At 43.6% G+C, this 13,665-nt stretch overlaps 1 protein-coding gene across 10 annotated transcripts in view; it reads right to left on the bottom strand.

Moving 5' to 3' along the window:
* Nucleotides 1-13,665, bottom strand: part of Smyd3 (SET and MYND domain containing 3) — an 877,202-nt gene that overhangs the window by 135,488 nt on the left and 728,049 nt on the right. The gene's annotated exons all lie outside the window — the stretch shown is intronic.

Below are 13,665 nucleotides of genomic sequence, written 5' to 3' on the forward strand. Positions count from 1 at the left end.
CCAGGAGGAGGTCTGGTCTATGAGGCTGGCTCTGAGAGTAGCATTCCTAAAATCTCCCTGCTGTGGAATATCCTTAAGGGTAAGGTCAGGAGCACAGTCTGAAAAAGAGACACTCATCGTTTAACAACCCAGTTATGTTCCTGTGACTAGGTCATTAAATAAGTTGGTTGCTAAATGAGGAATTCTACATAGTATGTATACTACAATATTCAAAACAAAGGCATGGTCAAAGAAAACTCCAACTTGAGGACTGCTTTTATTTGCATGACTCTTACATGCAGTACTGTATTACATAAAATAAAACTATAGTAATGTTCTGTACAGTATTATCAGCAAAAATTGCAGTGCTGTATAAACAAGGTGCACTGTACAAAAAAGATATTGAAGCTCTATAAACAAGATATACAGAACTGTACAAAAAAGGGGGGGTTGTATGCCCAAGTGGGGGGTCGTTAAGTCCAAAGAGTGTGCCTGGAAGCATCCTTTAAACCAAACATTGAGGCCAAACATAAACTCTAAAGAAAAGAGGATTTCCTATTCTCTGCATTTTAACTATGTCCAACATTTTCCAACTCCATTCAACATTGCTAGCTTACTTCTCTTACCTCTTCTCAAAGCATTGCTACCAAAAGGGTGGTCTATGGTTAACAGAATTTCCCTGTTTATGGGTTTAGACTTTCTAACTGGAAAGCACTGCTCCTATATAAGCTAAATGAGAGAGAAAATTCTCCTCTTTGATGCTGGATACATCTTTTGGAGAGATATACAAGGAGAATTCATTCACTCGCTCATTCAGTAACTTTTTCATTCATTCATTTATGCATTCATGCGATCACATTATACATTCACTATTTACTGAGCAGTCCTATGTGCCAGGCACTACAGAGATAAAGTGGGAAATGATCCACACTGCGGCTCCTGTCTCCACTGAGCTTACGTTACTGTGGAAGAGACAAATCTGAAAGGTATTAACAATACTAGCAAGGCCTCCATAGGGATCTCTCGTGGTCAGATCTATTTTAAATGGAGGGTCAGGAAAAGCATACCAGAACAGGAGATTTTTTGGCTGGAGGATTATAGCTAAGTCAAGAATAGACTGATGGAGAAGAATATTCTGAGTTCATAAGGAATAGTTTATGAAAAGATCCTGGGGCACAAAACAACACAAAAAATTCAAGGAACTGATTAAAAAGAGTCTAGAGTATAGAGTTACAGAATAAGGGTTATGTAGTTGAGATTGTTTTGAAGTGACAAATGGCAAACTACTTTATATGCTACATTACTGGCATCAACCCTGGAGATGAATGGAGCCCCATAAGTCAGAGTCCACTTATCTACCCATTCATGCACTAGGTCTAAGTAAGGAACAGTAACCAGAGTCAAGGACAAAGTTCTTCAAAGACATGATCTGGGTCTTGAGGGTAACTATTTTCTTTTTTTTTTTTTTGAGGGTAACTATTTTCTACACCTTGCTCCAAACCAGGCAAGCCAGTGTCTAATAAATGTGAATACTTTCAGAAAAGGCAAAGAAAGCCACATGCCATAAAGTAAGTTTCTGGCAGAGGGGCAGCCTAATTTTTGAAGCAGGAACTGACACTGAGAAGCCACAATGAGAGATGAGTGACTCCATGATTCTTTGCCTCCATCCCTTGAGACATGGACAGAATGAATGGATTTTCCACTAAATTCACACTATATTCCTTAGCAAACTGTATTTTTTGGTTGAACAGTTTTACACCTGCCTCAAACACCCATGGAAATGAAATCAGGTGATTCAATAAACAAATAAGCAAAGAAACAAATAAATCAAAGCAGAAAGATGCAGGCCCCTTTCTGAAATTCTGGATGTGGATTTGGTCTTTGTCCCAAGAGATGGAGCAAGGGAGTGGGAAAAAGGAGGAGCCTGCAGCGGAGCTCATCACCCAGGCGGTATGTCTTCAATACGCTGTGCCACGAGGAAGCTGCACCCCTACCAGGTACCAATTCCTCCCCTAAGAAGGCATCTAAGAAGTCCTTTCCTCAATCCGCCACTTTCTTCCTCATCCATGAGGGATGCCTTCGCTGAACCACTCTGGGCATTTTATAGAGAATGAAATCAGTCGGGAGTAAGAGAGACTGTTATTTCACCCAGGAAAAGAGGTCTGGCAAACACAGCAAGAGTCTTTCCAAATCCCTCTTGGGCACCAAAGTACGACTTGCAATGCTTATTAATGCAATGGATCGGTTTATCCTGCTAACTCCACGACACCGCAAAGTAGCATATGGAAACGGCAGGAGTCCCAAACTCAGGGCACTGCGACACTGTGTCTCTGTTGGTAGCTAAGGTTTATGCGCTCGCTGTGTTTTTCTTGAGTAGGGATGCGGAGCAGGGCTCTGCCAAACGGATTATCACTTTCTGTAGGTAACGAGCTTATCTAGCTGTTAGGGATGAAATGGAGAGGGAGAGGGACAAAAGGAAGGGGGAGGGGTGGAGGACTTGTGCACACTCACGTGAGCAACAGCAGGCATTTGCTCGGCAGAAGTGCAACTCATTAAACAGAACCTTTTTTAGCCTCCAGACTGTCTCTGATACTCAGGGGTCACGTGTGTTTGGAAGCAGCTGCAGATGCTCCGAGGAACAGCTTCTGAACAGCTTCACTGTCCCCCCATTTCTCCCGAATCTCGCCCACCTCTTTTTCTCTGAGCTGGTCCCCTCCCCCATCCATCAGCTCTCCTCTCTTTCTGTTAGTTTTCACTGTCAACTGATTGGACTGGTTTTTAAACATTCTGACTTGAAACGTGTGTGTGTGTGTGTGTGTGTGTGTGTGTGTGTGTGTGTGTGTGTCAGTGGCGTACATAAATTCCAACCCCAAAGACTGTACTATGGAATTCTATCTATGTCATCTTTCTGGGGTTGTTCTCAAATACAGCTAAGAAGACTATGTTGCAGGAGCTTCACGATGGCTTATACATCCATTCATTTCTTCATGAGATACTTATTCAGTTCCCACAATTAGCCGAGTACTAGGAGCTGGGTACTCCTTAATCAATCTTCACAGCAATGTGAGGGAAGCATTACTATGGCTATTACATGAGAAAACTGCAACTCCTGACAGTTAAATAATTGGCCTAAGTCACTGCAAAACTGATCTGTCTGAGTCCTAATCTTTTTAGGGTGCTATGAACTGCCAGCAAACAGAGGCTGTCATTGTAATTAGATTTTGTAAATCATCATACCTAATTTTCATGCCACAGTACACTACAAAATACATTTGTTAATGATAACAGCCAACAAGCAAGATTCTGACTACTTTGAGAATAAGTCAAGAGTATCTATTTCTCTCCCTCCTCTCAATAAGCACAGAATTTTGACAGCTATTTATCCAAAAGGGAGCTATTTATCCCCAAAGCGGGTGTCAGGCTAAGAGGGAGCGTGATGAGTCTGTTAAAATGTTTGTGAGCCACAATTTTCATTATGATCTGTTTTCCTAAACAGACAGCATGGTCTACAGCCAGGGGACAGTGTCTTTATAATCAGGTGGCTAAGAGCAGTTATAGGGGCAGGAGTGACCTGCAGGATTTGGGCAGAGGTGGGGTGGATTCTGGGGAAAGAAATCAAAGTTCAAAGGCAGTGAAGTCCTCTCAGCATTTCACACTGGCTTCACCCCTTAATTTCAGTGGCTGTTAGCTCCCCTGAATCATAATGATGACAAAATATGCTCCCAGGAGTTGTAAAACACTGTGTTAAAAGTCATATTCCCTGAGAAAGGCTGGCACTTTGGAAGCATGTCCTTGCATCCTGGGCTGCCTTTTAGTCAGAAGATGCTTTCCATCTGTAGTCACACGTGCACACTATCCAGGGGTAGCAGACACCACGCACCATTAATAGGACCAGGCTTTCCACACTAGACTCAGGCTGGAAAGAAAAATGGTTGTAGCAACTTCAGCCCTACTGACATACCTTCACAGTTTGCCGTCTGGCTCTCTCAAATCCCACACTGCCACCCTATCATAAATAGCACCCAGAAGTCCACATCTCATTTCACTCCTTAGCAGAACACACTATGGCTTTCCATCACTCTTTCCTCCAAGCAACCCCATCTTGGTATCCATGATGTATCTTCATTCCCTGCCCTGCTCTGCCCTGCTGAGTACCCTTCAGTCCTTCCCCTTCACCTTTCCAGTACCCTTCACATTCCTCCTGTTGCCCCATCCAATGCTCTCCACACTCTTTCCTTGTCCAACTGTCTTAGTCACTTTCTGATTACCGGGACAACCTGCAACTTAATGGAGGGGAGGCTTATTTTGGCTCATGGTTTCAGAGGATTCAGTCTATGGCTCCAGAGCAGAAATATAGAAGGGCATGCCAGAAGAAACCTGATAAACTCATGGCAGCCAGGAGAATAGTGGCAGAGAGGAAGGGGCCAGGGACATGATATACACCCCAAGGTCATGGCTCCATGTCCCACCCAGGCACACCCAGAAATGTGCTTTACTAAACCCCTAGGCAGCTCCCAAGTCAATCAAATTGGCAATAAAGCTTAACTGTCAAATTCTACCCTTGTCAACTTTGCAAACATATCTCCTTAGTCGCCATACTTAGTCTCCAAATGGACACAGTAGTAACAAGTTAATAATTCTGCCTAACAAGATATAACTATCTTGTGTAAAAGTGAAAGCAAAATAATCCCTTCTCCAAAGTATCAACAGTTCCAGCATTGCTTAGAAGTCCAAATTCAAAGTTTCCTTTGGGACTCGAGGCAAACTCTTAGCTGTGAACCCCTGTAATAGTCAAACAGCCAGTTACATTATCACAAGATGTAAATGGCACAGGGTAGACATTCCCATTCTAAAGGAGGAATGAGGGGTAGAAAAGAATCAGACCAAAGAAGGACTGAAACTCAGCACAGAAACGTTAAGTACTGTAGTCCCACGTCTAGCATCAGCGCACATCGTGCTGCAATACTAAGTCCAAAGGGTTTGGGTGGTCCAACCTCTATAGCCCTGCTGGTTATACCCATACCTTTCTCTTGGGCTGGCTCTGCTCACGGCCTCTAACTTTCCTCAACAGATGTCTCATGTTCCTGGCATGTCTAACTTCCTGAGGTCTCCACTGCACCTTTAGCTCCATTCCCATAGGTTCACACACTGCCCTCTCAGAGGCTCTTTGCCTGGCTTCCCAGGCCTTCCTCTGAAATCTGTGTGGAGTCTCCACGACCCCACAAATCTTGCATTCTGCATGCTACTGAAACCAGCACCATGGAGATAACACCAAGGTCTGCTGCCAGCTTGAGCAGCAGCTGGGCCCCTTGAACCATGAACTGAGGGGCCCCTAAGTGGCTGAATGGCTGAGCATGGTGATACTAAAACTGGGAACCAATTCTCTAAGTAGCTTTTCTGGAGCAGGGAGCTCAGGAGCTTTCTTCTCAAATAAAACTTTTACATTCTTGCACCCTGGCAGGGAAAGAAAAACTATGAGAAACAAGTAAAAAACAGAAACAAAGCTTTTGTAAATAGGGAGGGGTGGAGGGGTGGGAGGGAGGGAGGGGAAAGGGAAAAACAAGACCCAAGATATATCACGTACAGGTACAAATGCCCAGTGATGAGTGTGACCATACTGTATACCTAAAATGGACGGAGAGGTGAGGTTTCACTGATTTTTGAGACGCCCTCAAGGAATCTTTCTTTTTGCTCCTGTATAAAGTCTTTCCTTTCTTTTTAATGGTGCTAATTTCCTCAGCAATTATACTTCCTTTGGCCCCAACTTTACATGTGGTCCCTTTCAACCCAAACTTTCAATATTTCAAATATTTCTGCTCTCTCTCTTTTTTCCTTCCTTCATTTCTTTTCTTCTTCTTTTTTTTTTTTTTTTTAACAAATTCTCACTATATATCTGGCCAAGAGAAATCAGCAGCTTCTATGCCACAGCCTGAATGTTGGGCTGCCTTGAAATGTCTTCTTCCAACCTCCTTAGGATTTCAGTTTTATCTTTTAGTCTAACCATAGGAAAAGTACTTTTTTAGCCAATAGTTGAATCATATTTCCCTACATTTCAATACTTTCTATACTCACCATTTTTCCATGCTCCCTACAACTTCTGTGTTTAATTTTCTTGTAGTACACATTCTTTACCAATTCTTTAGGCAGTATTATGGTTCAAACTGAAAATGGTCTCCCAAAGTCTCACATCGGGAGGCAGGACCTGGTCAGAAGGGGCAGGTCACTGGGGACACGGCTTGGAAGGGCATACTCTCTACCCTGGCTCCACCCTTCTCTCTCTGCTCCCTAGCTGCCATGGATGAACAGTCATCCTCTGCCAGGCCCTTCTACCATGTGTTTTGCTTTCTTTAAGTTTATTGGTACATTTTAGGTATATAATATAGCCTTAGAGCAATCCAACTTTGGTCTGAATCCACTGGAAACTGTGATGCAAATAAACTTCTCCTCTTTAAGTTATGAGTCTTGGGTATTTTGTCCCAGTGACAGAAATAATGACTAAAACAGATACTGGTATCAAAGAAGTGGGGTCATTGTTATGACTACACCTGACTATGTGGTTCCGAAGCCTTTTCAACTGATGTAGGAGGACTGTGGAAAGGTCTGGAGATGCCAGGAATTGTAGAACATCTGTTAAGGAAAGTTACAAGCAGTAAGCAGAGGTGGTCCAAGAGAGGCAATGTGGGTCATAGGGCTGCCCCAGTCCTTTGGTACTCAGTCCCCATCACAATGCGCCCTGAGTACTGGACACACAGCTACAGGATTTAATGTTTGCCCTGCTAGGTTATGATCTTATTTTCACCCAATTCCTGTCCATTCCCTTCTTCCTTCCTTTTGGAATGGGAATGTTTCCCTGTGCCACTGTACATTGCAAGTGTTTAACTTACTTTTGGGGGCTTATAGCTAAGAGCTTGCCTTAAGTCACAAAGGAGACTTTTGGACTTTTCAGCAATGCTTGAATTGTTAAGACTTTGGAGACTCACAGAGATGGACTAAATGCATTTTGCACAATGGGATGGATGTGAACCTTTTGGGCACCACAAGTGGAATGTTACGGTTTAGATCTAAAATGAGCCCCAAAAGTCTCACTGGAGTGTGACTTGGAAGGGTATATCCTTGTCTGTGGCTCCTCCTTCCTTTCTCTGCTTCCTGGCCGCCATGGGTGAGCAACTTTCCTCCACTATATCCTTCCACCACGTGTTTCCGCCTCGCGCTTCTTCCCCTTTAAGTTGCAGGTATTATGTATTTTGTCTCAGCATCAGAAAAATGACTAAGACAGTAAGATTCTTTGCACTTCTTAAAATATCTTTATTCCATTCTCATTCTCTTAAACTCTATAGTTTAGCTATAGACAGAATTCTTGCTTGGTGCTTACTTTCTCCAGCACACCGAAGACATTTTTCTCCACATCTTGGCACCAATTTGCAGACACTGAGGAGAGATGTTATGTCTGTTGGACTGAAGGTAGGCTTTGTGATTCCTTGTCCTTCACTTCAGAACATACATGCTTAGATTTCTTTTTATTGGCCTTACTCATCACTTGGTAATATGCTTTGCATTTGAGAGCTCATATCTTTTTTAACACTGGAAAATTAACAATGTTCTCGTTATTTATTCTCGTGTTTAGAATCTCTTAGTAGAAGATTATTGGTGAGTCTCAAAATATTCTTCATGCCTCTTAGCTGTTTTTTCATAATTTAAAAAATATTTCTCATTCTGTCTGAGCTGCATTCTGAGTAAATTCTTCAGTGCCATCTTTTAATTCAATATATCTTTATTGGTTTTAAAAATTTCAGTGAATATAGTTTTCACTTGTAATCGATTTTGTTTCTATTGTGTTTCTGTTTCATTTAAGTCTGTCCCTCTGCCTCAAAACCTCAGGGGAATGTGCGTCTCCTTTTTCATCGAATCATACCTGTGTGTGTTCTTGACCTTCATACTGATAGATACTGCCAGCATCTATACTTGAAATATATTTCAAACTTTAATTCTATAATTTCATGGAGTGAATTTATCATCTGTTTATAGATCTCAATTGTTCTCTTTCTTGATCTTCCATTTCTTCATCTTGAACAGAATCCTAAGTGGTGCTCAGGAATCCTAGCCTCAAAGATAAGGATATTGCAAATCCAGTCCCTAAGCCAACAGGTAGCTCGGCCCTGGTCTTGGTCAGGATCTTGTGTGTGAGACCTGTACTTCAAAAACTATGTAAGGTTCAACTAACCCATCATTCCAGGCACAGGTCAGCGGTTGCTACTTCCCAGTTCACAATGTATCTAGTCCCTGTTACATTGCTGAAGCAGACATTTTGCCTGCTTTGTTCCAGAGCCAGACAGACAGGGGCTTTAGTTCCATTTTTGCTTCACATTTCTCTTCCTTTTCTGAGTCACAGAGATGTTCACCTTGCTTTGGGCCTGGCTATGTTTTTTCTTTTTGTTTTTTAATTTCCCATTTCTATACTTTGTCTCTTGTGGCTTGAAGCACAATCGAACAGTGCCATCTCCTTCAGAAGCTTCTTGTCCACCACCATAAACTCACCTCATCCATTGGCACATGTGCTCCCATCACTCCTTTGGTCATCTCTTCTATCTGTGGTCAAGCTAGGTTTCTCCCACATCAGAACTAGATGCATGTCTGGGGAAGAATTTGCTGGGTTTCTTCTTCTCTCCCAATTCTCTTCTTGGTTGTTACATTTCAGCTTGAATATCATCTTCTCAAAATGCCTTGTTTTAGTCATTTTCCCATTGCTGGGACAAAATATCCAAAATCCGCAACTTAGAGGAGGAGAGGTTTAATTTGGCCCACAGTTTCTGTGGGTTCAGTCCATGGTAAGCCAGCTCCGAGGCAAAAAGAGCACAGTGAGAGGGCCTGGCAGGGAAAACCTCACATGATGGCATTCAGGAAGCAGAGAGTGAAAGGAGAGGAGCCAGGAACGAGAATACACCCTTCCAGGTTACAACACCAGTGACTCACCTCTTCTGATCAGATCCCACCTGCAAACAGCAGTTGGCCAAGAACTCATCAATGCACTATGCCACTGATGAGCATACTGCCCCCATGATCCAATCACCTTGCCAAAGCCCCACCTCTGAATACAGGAGACTTTTGGGGGACATTTTAGATCTAAACTATAACAGTCCTTTTCAGATCACTTTTGGCAGCCTCACATCCCAAGTGTTTATTGTTACAGCCTTTTTTTTTTTCTTCAGAATAAAGTTGCAGTCCTAATACCCCAAAGCAGCAGTTATAGGGCATGTCTTTTTGGCAAAACCTACCTACTTAGCTAACACTGGCAGTATCTGTAAGTACAAAGGTCAAGAATACACACACACACAGGTATAACTCAATGAAAAGGGAAGCACACCTCTTGGGTTGGTGTGTCTTCTTTTCTTTTAAAACCTTAATGATGAAATTATCTGGAACTTAAGGTGTTAAGCTTAATAATTTTAACAAAAAGAAAATACTAGCCAGTAGTTAGGACTAATTGGTATGGTGAAACATCCAAATGAACAGAAATCTAAAATTTTGGATTCTTTTACTAAAATAGAGATTGATTTCTTATAAAACTGTACAATAACACAGAGTAATGGCCTTCAGAACACTGCCAAATAGAGGCTCTGTGGGGCCTGCTTTAATGAAGAGTAAGGAATTGTCTATGATTAACTATGTTTATTTGGGGTATCATGCAGTAAAAGCAGCATGAATGGGCTGGCATTTCCTCTATAATTTCCTAGGTATTCATCATTTCCTTAAGAAACATTTTTTCCCCTTCTATAGACACTGAGAATGTGAACATCAGGCCAACCCATCTCTAAATTACCATAAACTCAAAATCAGAGAGGGCAAATGAGTGAAATTTGATATGCACAAACTCTTGCATATTCTGATAGGAATTTGGAAGACAGCATAGCATAGTCACATTCCACCTCACAGCCTCAGCCTGTGCATCTGCAGTTAGCTCTTTCACTACAATTAGATTATGTGACCTTTCTATTATTTTCAAGCATGCAGCAAGTGCAGAGTCTCCATGTTTCTTTCTCTTTCCCTCATTCTCTCTGCAGAGACAGCACCATTTCGGTTAGTCAAAAATGAAAGGTCCTGATTTAAGGTGCAAAGCTAATAATAATGAATTTGGAAGGACAAGAGGACATATAACTGTATCAGATCATGTACTCAAGAATCAGGTGATGGAGGAAACTGCTTCTTTGTTAGTACTGATGAAAGATTTTCATAAAAGTTACTACTATAAGGAATTTTCTCCTCAAATACCAAATTGTAGTATACAGAACAAGAAGGGATTTGGTGTACATATTCTTTTGATCAAAGCTGTACTTTATGTCAGTATAGGAAATGGCCGACTCCAAAGAGATTTCAGGTCCACTGAAAATGCCCCTACTGGCAGGTTTTCAAAATTGTGCCAAGACATGCCCTCTCAATTGTTTCTGGGATCCAAAAGAGCCGGATCAAGAGGTTGTCAAGGCTCATTTCTTGTGGCCTGATTCCTGTGAGTTATCGGGAATTCTATTTGCAAAATCTGTAAGGCTTTTCATGCTACACGTTCAAGGAGGCTAAGTATCTGAGATTTGCGGCTTGGGGCACAGAACTAGGTAAAGCCTTGATCATTAGGCATAAATGTCCAGTGTTTCCCAACATAAATGAATCACAGTCTAGAAAGTAGAAACACTCCTACTTTAAAAATATATATATTATATACAACTATATATTTCAGGAAGCCACAGAAGATTCTTGTATCAAGCTGTTGCAGGCAAGCATGGCAGTTTGCAGTCTCCACCACTCCATCTCCATACCACTGTGTGGTGACTATACTATTCACAGAGTAGGAGGTTTCCAGGGAAACCCTGAAGACTCTCAGGCCATGGGGAAGTTCAGTTTGAGAAGCCTTATGATTGAAGAGCTTTGACCTTTCCACACATGTCCTGACACACACGCACACACGCACACGCGCACACGCATGCACACACACACACACACACACACACACACACACATCTCTTGAGCCTTGCCCATGACTGAGAGCCACCCGGCTTTTCCATCAGTCCACTCCACAGCAAGGAAGAGAGAGAAGTCTCAGGGGTCTTGGGCTCAGTTCTCCTGATGCCAGATGCGTTCTGTCCAAGCTGGGGTTGTCCTAGACGAGACTGAACAACAGTAGAGTGGCCCCACTCTGCCACTGCCGCAGCTGTTTCTCCCTCACTAGATTACTACTTAAAGCTCCACGCCTCATCACTCTGCTTGAATCTCCTCAGGTCACCATTCTTGCCTTCATTCCCTATTTTCTTCTTTCTTCCACTTCTTTCTTTCATTGCTTCCCCCACAATATAGAGAGCCCCCAGCACTATTCTGCTCACTCCTGCGGGACTGAGCCCTAATATCCCGTCATACCCAGCTCTGTCTGTCTCCCACTTCACTCACTGCAGCCTGGTATTGTCCTTGTCACTTTTCTAAAACTCAAATACAAATCCATCGGACACAGACTTCTTCCTTTTTACTCCTTTCTACCCTCTACATTCTTTACAGAGCCCCTTACCCCAGTTCTTCCCATAGTCTCTTTCCATAGTTCTTTTCCACAGTTCTTTCCATAGTCTCTTTCCTAGTCTCAGAAGCTGCCTGTGCTACTGAGAAACAACACTCATCCCCAAGGGGTCAGCAGTGCCTGGATGCTCCCTGGGCACCCAGAGCTCTGCAGGGGGCTGAGCACCTAAATGTCTGCTCCTCCTACACAGGTATGCAAGGTACACAGTCATGAGGAGGTCACCAGCACAAGGAGGGCAGCAGTGGGAGCGATGCAATGCTTGAGCAGGAGGCCTGGCATGTCCTACCATGAAAAGAACTCAATTCTGTGAATTCCTATTTCCACCCTCAGACTCACCCTCTACTGTTTAGGACTCCCTAATCTGGGTTCTCTGAAGGGTCTGGAAACAGGTCATCCACAGACTCACCAGTGAGGGCTACTGTAGGCAGGAGGGACCTCTTCTACTCTAGAAGTCCCTCTCCTCTCCTTTCCAACGAAACAGAAATGCTGTGGGTTTCAATGCGGGGAGTCTGGAACGTTTATGACAACAAAGAGATTTAGTTACTCTGAAGCAGACTAAATGATGAGTGAGTGTGTGCAAATGAACGTTTTAGTGCTTTGTCGTAAAGCATAAATAATATTAATCATGTGAGCAGACTGGGCACAGCACGTTGGTCTTGTATTTTGGCTGCTGATGTGGGTAGAGACGGTGTCTGTCCTGCCCTGCATTAATCTCTCCGTGATGTCTGCTAATGGACCGGTGAACTAGAGGAAGTTCCCTGTGGCATCTCCAGGCCAGGCTGCAGGTACCCACCTGTCTGCCTCATGCTGTAGTACTGGAATTCACACCAACTGTGCAGGCAGCTGGCATCACCTCCCAGATGCCTCCCAGGCATCCCAAACCTGGAGAAGACTGCCATGCATCAGCTGGCCTAAGGCATGTGCCCACTTTACTTGACTCATTCAGGGCCAGTTGTCCTGCCCCTTTCTTCACCTCCCTCAACCGTCACTGGGCTGGCCTCTGTGCATGTTACTGAGTGTGGAACTCTTGCTCCTACCTCAAGGCCTGGGTTGGCTTTGGTCGCAGCTGGCCAGTCCCTTGGCCAATGCACTCACTCTCAGAACAGTGCTCCCTACGAAGCTGAGAATGTGAGCTGTGCCCCCAGGAACACCAAACACTGGGACAAGGTAACTCTCCATCCCCAGGAGGGCTCAGGGGAGAGAGGCTTCCAGAGAGAAGGGAAGCCCAGGAGGGATGCTCTTCAGACTCGGAGCCAAGGGCCTGCCATGAATGCTGGGACCTGAGCCTACAAGAGGCCATGGGGTATAGTGAGTCTGGCTAGAGGGTGCTTGAGCTCTTCCTTCTTTTCTACCTCTTTGTGCTTCTGCTTCATGATCTCTTCCAAGTCCCCCTGCTTACAAGTGGCAACAGAAAGCCTGTCATCTTGGCGCACCCTGCTTTTTCCTATTCTTCCAGCAGGCGAGCTCAGGCTGGTCACCACAGGTCATGGCCACAGCAGTGCCTCTGGCAGTCCTTCCATTTGAAGCACCCATAACAAGACATCTTTCTTTCCTAGCTCTAACTACAGTTCTCAACTACATGCAGTATTTTGGTAATCTGGCATTAATGTCTGTTGCTTACTCCAGGGTATATGCTGTCTACTAACAAGGTTCATATATGCCTTCCAAAAATCCCCAATACTATTACATCTAACAGTGTTTGGCACATGGAAGGTACTCAGTCAGTATTTAGATTCTTGTGAAATGAATAAATAGATGGTATAAGAAGCAGACCCAGAGAGAGAGAGAGAGACAGAGTGTGAGCATGGGCCTATCATGCACATGTACCTTGATAAACAAGCAATTAACTTCTACAGATCAAACTGGTTGAGAAAGATGACATCTAGGGTACAAATGATGAAAATCTTCTTCTTCAAAAGTGGTCTCTACCAGTGCAGGAGAAAAGACTAGGCTTTTTCCACTTAGTTATAACAGCCCCAAAGCAAACAGTGGATATCCCTGGATCCCATGGGAGAATGAGAGGTATATGGGCAGGCCCCCAGGAGCTGGGAAGATTTAGGCTGCCTGGAGATAGAGGTACTTTTCTTGGCCACTGTAGCCAGGAACATTTCCTTCTCAATGCGGAAGAAAAAGAA

Source organism: Heterocephalus glaber, unplaced genomic scaffold (assembly GCF_053883595.1).
Source record: "Heterocephalus glaber isolate CG9 unplaced genomic scaffold, H.glaber_assembly_v1.0 deba00001600, whole genome shotgun sequence".
NCBI classification, from domain to species: Eukaryota; Metazoa; Chordata; class Mammalia; order Rodentia; family Bathyergidae; genus Heterocephalus; species Heterocephalus glaber.